This window comes from Eptesicus fuscus, chromosome 4 (assembly GCF_027574615.1).
Source record: "Eptesicus fuscus isolate TK198812 chromosome 4, DD_ASM_mEF_20220401, whole genome shotgun sequence".
Taxonomy (NCBI): Eukaryota; Metazoa; Chordata; class Mammalia; order Chiroptera; family Vespertilionidae; genus Eptesicus; species Eptesicus fuscus.
Genome location: NC_072476.1, coordinates 72,508,480 through 72,515,476, shown reverse-complemented (window position 1 = coordinate 72,515,476; position 6,997 = coordinate 72,508,480). Strand labels below are relative to the sequence as shown.

General features: G+C 43.9%; 1 long non-coding RNA gene across 1 annotated transcript; it reads right to left on the bottom strand.

Moving 5' to 3' along the window:
- Window positions 1-2,366: 2,366 nt before the first annotated feature.
- Window positions 2,367-6,662, bottom strand: LOC129148863 (uncharacterized). Its single transcript, XR_008555857.1, has 3 exons — window positions 6,594-6,662; window positions 3,051-3,106; window positions 2,367-2,509 (listed from the first exon to the last, which is right to left on the bottom strand). It is a non-coding gene; the product is annotated as an uncharacterized LOC129148863 (long non-coding RNA).
- Between the last annotated feature and the right edge of the window lie 335 nt (window positions 6,663-6,997).

The following is a 6,997-nucleotide window of genomic DNA, read 5'->3' as shown; positions in this document are numbered from 1 at the left end:
AAGTTGATTGGGTAAACATCTAAAAGTTGGGATGTTATTATACCTACCTTCCTTGTGTTTTATTATATGACAGTTATGGTAGTACTGGTGTAATATTTGCACAAGTAGGCACTAGTCTGCTTAGCATGCACTGTAGTCGGCCGAGAGATGTAAGAAAACCAGTCTTTTTGTTGATTTGTTTGGTTTTGTTTCTCTTCTCGCTACTTCGCCTAGAAGTCTTGCTGGAGACAGCACGGTTCCTGAAATGCGTGGTGATTCCAAGTGACCTTTGTTAATGGCTTTCATATTTACGAAGAGTGGGCATACTCACGTTGGGTTGAAACATTTAAGCTTGTATTATCTCCCAAATGGAATTAACTGTATTCATATAATCAAGTTGGGGAAATTCTGCAGCATTAGAAAAAGTTTATGGCTTTAATAAGATTTAACCCGGTCTATTTCTGAGCTAATATTCTGGGGTGGGTTTTTTTTTAGCACTACCCACCCCTTGAGCTAATAGAACAGTGTGGAAGCATGAATGGAGCTCTGGATCTGTGTTTTAAATATATAAGCCCCTTGCTTATTTCCTGTGCTGTATAGCAAACTAATCATTTTTCAACAATGACATTATTTCAATTATATCCTAATGAGAGGTAGTGAGAGTGACTTACCCAGTGTCAGTGACTGAGCTGTGTCCTGGCTGGGCAGTGCTATAGGTAATACTTCCTGCCCCCATGGCATTTACCTTGGAGTAGAATAGACATCAAATAAGAGGTTATGAGAGGACTGGCTCACAACTTCGTAAAACGCCAGGCAGGATGTCCTCTGCTTGCCCCTTCCATTCCATCCTGCTCTGTCCCGGGAGGCAGGCTGTTACAGGTATGGGTTCCTTGCTCTGGCTTTTGGAAGATAAGTTAAGATATTTATTTCCCTTGCTCCGTTCTCCCCCAGGCTGGGGATTGGAGATGTGGGTTCCTCTGCTGAAAGTCACAGCTCCTCTCTGGTGGCTCTCGCCTGCTAAATTCTTGCAGCAAATACTCCCTCTTCTTGTCCCTTCAGATCTGGGGAGTTGAGGGCTCTCTGCTGCTGTAGCTCCTGGGTACCCCACAATCCTTGCTCATTTCCCTGAACTGGTTTATGCCTATATAAATAGTGCTTTCCTTAAACCCTTTTCAGTTATCCTGTTTGAATACCGTTTCTGTCCTGCCTGTACCCTAATTAGATAACATCCCATTTTGCTGATGGAGAAGTTGAGGCTTACAGATCAGTGAACATCAGAACTGGGATTAGAATCCAGGCTATTTTATGTCAAGCCTCACCCGAGGATATTTTTCCATTGATTTTTTAGGGAGATTAGAAGAGAGAGGGAAAGGCAGAGAGAAACATCAATGTGAGAGAAACACATGACTGGTTGCCTCCTGCATGAGTCCCAACCAGGGCTCTTGACCGGAATCGAATCTGGGACCTTTTGATCTGAAGGCTGATGCTCTATCCACTGAGCCAAACCGGCTAGAGCTCAAACGTAATTCTTAAATCCAGTGCTTTACCATTTGCCTATAGTGAGTAGGGGTAGGTTCTCATTGTCATCCTCAAATTGAGGAGAAGGAAAAGTTTCTTACCTGTTAGGTGTAACTATGAAGTTAGGAAGCTGGACAACAAACTAGGTCTTACATTTAAGTAAGCAATATCCTTCAAGTCAGCTTGCACTGTTTAGAGTTTTGCTACTTTCTTTTGGAATTGCCGTCAGAATAATTTTATCAGCCAGGAAGGAAAAAATCATCTAAAGTATGAGACCTTCATTTTGCCACCTTATTTTCTAGGCTAGGCTTAAGTCGACTGGTTGTTTCCAAACATCTGATCCATCTCTGAAGACCAAGTTTCAGGATATTTGAAAGAAATGCATAATTGAGTTGAATTCCAAAAGAGGCATCTAAGAATGTGCTCAGTCATGGCAGCCAAGTTGGAATGAACATAGAGCTTCTCAGATGGCTATTTTGAAGGATAGAATACTTACTTCTCTGTGCAGTCTCTTGACTTATAAATACCAGAACTTAATCATGTTACCCGAGTCTCATCTCAACTGCATCCAGACTCTGTATTCATTTCCTCGACCTGCCGAGGAACTCTGGGCTAACGGGGATGACAGTGAGGACTGCCCATTATTGCTTTATAAGCAGAGCTGTCTTTGAGGCAACATCGTTTAATGGTGAAGAACTGGGTCCTGAGCCAGACCACTGGTTCCAGTCCAGGCTCCACAAATGACCACTCCTCATTTGATAGGTGGAAATTATAATACCCGTCACACGCAGTTTTCGTGAGGATTAAAGTAATTATGTAAAGGACTTAGGATGACTATCACAGCTGTATGTGCTCAGTAATGGCTGGCATGTTTTTGTGTGTTTTTTTAAAAATCACTGTTCATCATCATCACTCATCTTCACAGTCTGAGACGCCCATTGATTTTTCCTCTTCTTGTATAGTCACATTCCTCTGGTCTCATCTATCACATTTCTGTGAACTCCTTTTTTTCCTGGATAGAATACAGAAATTAACTCTCTAATGTACCTACTTTTGCAGAGGTGTGTCTCAGTCATGGGCTCTGAGAAAAAGAACCAAAGATGCAGGGATTAAGAGCCTGGTGGGAAAGTCAGCTTTTAGGGAAGAGAAGGCACCACTCTAAGAATGCTGTTTCTTACAAAGCCAGTGGTTATGATCTGGTGCAGTGGTCGGCAAACTCATCAGTCAACAGAGCCAAATAGCAACAGTACAACGATTGAAATTTCTTTTGAGAGCCACATTTTTAAAACTTAAACTGTATAGGTAGGTACATTGTTATTAACTTAATTAGGGTACTCCTAAGCTGGCCTTTGCTAAAAACTCAAGGGGCCAAAGAGCCGCATGGGGCTCGAGAGCCGCAGTTTGCCGACCACTGATCTGGTGAGTCTCAGCCACATGTTTGAGCTGGTTTCTAGTCTGCGTCTGCAGCTAGTTTGACAGGTACCCTTTCGGTCACTACCTTTTGTGCCCCTCTGTCTTCAACTTGCAAAGTGTTAATCCTGTTACTTCCCGACCTTTTGTAACTTGGTGGACCAAACTGTTGCAGACAAGCTTCCCTCTTACATCAGACCTGTAAAACATAGCAAAACGAAAGAAATTTTGCTTTTCTTAAGGAAGCATTTCCATGTGCCACAAAGAGCGTTCAAAGCCCGGATAAGCAGGTGTCGCAGCAGGACAGCATGTGTGAAATGAAGTCAGGCCTGTGAGAAACAGGAATCTGGTACCCAGCGCTCTCTCTGCATCAACTCCAGGAACCATAAAGAGCTACTCACAGCACGGGGAGTCAGAAAAAACCTACCTACTGGCTAGGGAATGGCCATGGGAAAAAAGAAAGGAACTGGCAAAATAAATAAATAAAATAAAAAACAAAACAAAACAACCTGGGACCCAAAGCCTGCATCAGCTGGAAGTGAGGTGGTTGACCTCTTCTCCATATAATCTGAGCCCCTCCAGCTGAGACATTAACACACAGTTGTCTAAAGCCAGTTGAGAAGGTGAAGGGAGCAATAAAAAGGGATTCGGGTATAAGGCACTCATTGATTATTTCTCAGATTTTCTGTAGGGGATCTTGTAATTCTCTTCTTCCCACCCTTCCAATTAAAATAAAACCCTATGGCATATTTATTACAAGAAATCTTTCTTAACTCCCAATATTCTGATCTCATTTCCTTGAATGAAAATGGTACCAAGGTAAACTGGGTTATAACATGTATAGTCTGTCATTATTAGACCTATGGATTGACTTCACCCACTAAGTAGCTCTAGTGATGAATAAAAGCTGTATATGTGTGTGTGTGTGTGAGTGAGTCGGGGAGGGGAAGGAATGTGAGTCCTTTCCCACAAACTAAACTGACCGCAGGCCTGTGAGGAACCGTGTTGGAGCCCCAGGGCAGATATGAAAACACACCTGGCCACTTACGTTCCCTTCACGTGGGATGGAGAGTTTAACGTTGAGTGTGTGTAAACATCTCACCTTGCCCGAGTCACTAAGTTGGAGCCCCAATTCCTTCTCTTTTCCCTTAAGTTGAAAACTGACTAACAATATAACCCCAGAGTAAATACCAAATTCATTCTGCATGAATCTAAAGAGATATACAACAGAAGTTTAAATAACCACGTTCTAGCTGAAATTATTTGCTGGAAGGAGCTGTTCAATGGGACGGCTGTAATTTATGGTGAGAAAACATGTGCAAACTAGTCGTTTTCAGAGTTTTAAATCATCTCATTGTAAAATGTTTTAATATAATAATTATCTGACATATAAAATGGATGGTAGCAAAGGTTATGGTAGATGTACAAGTTCAACTTTGTCCTGCTTACTTTATACAAGAGGATAGGGCTATATATGGAAAGCCTGGGTTCTAGAACCTACACACTGGAATCTGGCCTCCCTAGCTCTCTGAGCCATGTTTTCCTCCAACGTAAATTAGGATTGTCTGTCCAGCAGATCAGTAGTTACCTGTCAGGCTGCTAGCACAAAGCCTTGTAAATCAACGAATGGCAGCTGCTGCGGGATGTGGCATTTTATGTCTGAAATGCACCCAGGGTTTTACCATAGAGCATGTCTTTAGCTGTAGACTTTATGGCTGAAGTTTTAGCACATAGATGGGCAAACTCTAGATTCATTTTGCATATCATTCTAACCCTTTCTTGGCTTTTTTTTCCCCCCTATTCCAAAGTCCCTTGGATGCATTTTTTTTACATGTCAATTTTTCAAATATAGGTGTGGGATTGATTATAAAATCTACAAACTTATATAAAGAAACAAATAAGAAGGGAGGCTCTTATAGATGGTCTTCCAATTGTAGAAAGAATAATGGGGTTAGAAAATTCTTAATAGATGCTAACATTAGTGGATGAAAGTTTTATGAATACACACACACTAGAGGCCCAGTGCATGAAATTTGTGCACAGGGGCGGGGGGGGGGCTGTCCCCTCAGCCCAGCCTGCACCCTCTCCAATCCGGGACCGCTGGCTCCTAACTGCTCACCTGCCTGCCTGCCTGATCACCCCTAATGGCCTCTGCCTGCCTGCCTGATCGCCCCTAACTGTCCCCCCCCACCAGCCTGATAACCCCTAACTGCCTCTGCCTGCCGGCCTGATCGCCCCTAACTGCCCCCGCTGCCAGCCTGGTCACCCCCAACTGCTCCTCCCACCGGCCTGGTCTCCCATCACTGCCCCCCTCTACCAGCCTGGTCACCCCTTACTGCCCCTCTACTGGCCTGGTTGCCCCTCACTGCCCACCCCGCCAGCCTGGTCACCCCCAACTGCCCCCCCCGCCAGCCTGGTTGCCTCTCACTTCCCCCCTCTGCTGGCCTGGTAGCCCCTAACTGCCCCCCCCCCCGCCAGCCTGGTCGCCCCCAACTGCCCCCCCCCCCCCGCTGGCCTGGTTGCCCCTCACTGCCCCCTCTGCTGGCGTGGTCGTCCCATGAAGCCTGCTGTTCAGTCCCATGGACATGCTGTGACAAAGGAAACTTTATTCCGTGCCCCTTACTGTCCCCACCTGCCTGCCTGGTCGCCCCACGCAGCATGCTGTTCAGTTGTTTGGTCACCCCTCACTGCCCCCCCTGTTGGCCTGGTCGCCCCATGCAGCCTGCTCTTCGGTCATTTGGTCGCCCCTTACTGCCCCCCCTGCCAGCCTGGTCACCCCAAGCAGCCTGCTCTTTGGTTGTTGTGTGAGGGCATCCCGACCAATTTGCATATTACTCTTTTATTAATATCTATATATCTATATATATCTATATATATATCTATATATCACCCACATACTAGAGGCCCAGTGCACAAAATCCATGCAGTGGTAGGGTCCTAGCAGCTGCCACTGCTGTCTGGGGCCTCCCTCCCTTTCCACGGCAGGCCCCCCCTGGTTGAACTCCCAGAAGAACTCCAGTCGAGGGGACAATTTGCATACTACGCTTTTATTATGTAGAATATATTCTCAAAGTGTCTCCCTGCAAATTACTTTCTATTACAAAGAGAAAAAAGTAAATGTGGAGTGGAGAAACCTGGCACACATCCCCTTAACCAAGTGATTAAAGTTACCGTTACATAATGTCCCATGTTGATACAAACCAAATTCACATGCCTCCTGGTTGGAGTTTTGTTTTGGGTAGTTTTAAGTGCTCAAAGTGCATAAACAGCATAGAATCATGGGGAAAGATCAGACAAATCTAAACTGGTGGACATTCTACGTAATTAATGGTCTGTAATCTTCAAAACCATAAGCTCAACAAAGACAAGGGCTGATAACAGTTTGAGATTAAAAGAGGCTAGAAAGACAGCAGCAAAATGCATGGGACAAAAAGAAAGCTGTAAAGGACATTACCAAGACAAGTGGTGAGACTTGACTATGGACTGTGAATTGGATAATAATGTTGTATTAATATTAAATTTCCTGATTTGGATAATTGTTCTGAGGTCATGCCATAGAATGACCTTGTTCTTAAGGAAAGCACACAATAAAATAAAATATACTGGAGGTGGGGAGGGAAATTGCATTTTTGAGCTAGAGGAGCTGACATTTGTCATTATGTTCTTAGCTATATTGGTCTGCTTACCCTTGTCCCAGCATGACCTTGGGAGAGGCATGGAGAAGGCTAACAATAGGGACAGGCATTTCCTTTGAGCAGAGGTGGAATGTTATGTAGAATGAGAATGTCTCATTGTTACCTTTAGAATGGATGTGTAAGAATTGTAAAGAACTGATGAGGACCCTAGGATCAATGTTTGTGATAATTCTTGACCTCTCTGTGGAGTATTTTATTCAGAGTTTTATTTTTTTAACAACCTCCCAAGTGAATGGAATTATGAGAATGGCATTTTACCTTTTGAACGTATTTTTCTATAATGAAGCTAATCTTAAGCCATTAAATACTGTTAAAGAGGAGAGAGATTTAAAAGTGTTTTCATTTAGATGAGGAAGTAAGACCCAGAGAGGATGAGTGAGTGACTTTCTCTAGAT